The sequence below is a fragment of the Pteropus vampyrus genome, unplaced genomic scaffold (assembly GCF_000151845.1).
Source record: "Pteropus vampyrus isolate Shadow unplaced genomic scaffold, Pvam_2.0 Scaffold231, whole genome shotgun sequence".
Lineage (NCBI taxonomy): Eukaryota > Metazoa > Chordata > Mammalia > Chiroptera > Pteropodidae > Pteropus > Pteropus vampyrus.
The window spans coordinates 863,455-863,703 of record NW_011889012.1 but is presented as its reverse complement, the minus strand read 5'-3'; positions in this window follow the sequence as shown (position 1 = coordinate 863,703).

Genomic DNA, 249 nt, shown 5'->3' with positions numbered 1-249 from the left:
GGCCGAGCCTGGGGGAGTCCGAGGTGCGCCCCAGGCCCCCGCGGGAGGGGCGGCCCCGGTCTGCTGCACTGCGGGGCCCCCTCGTGCTGCTCCTGAGAGTCTACAATATTTACGGAAAAGCTTCTCCCTGCATCGGGAAGCACGTGGACAGCGCCTAGGGATCCCTGGCAAGCCCCGCCCACTCCTCAACGCCCCCTCCCCGCCAAGGAAGCGAGAGACCATCAGGACACCGGGCCCAGGGGGTCCCTG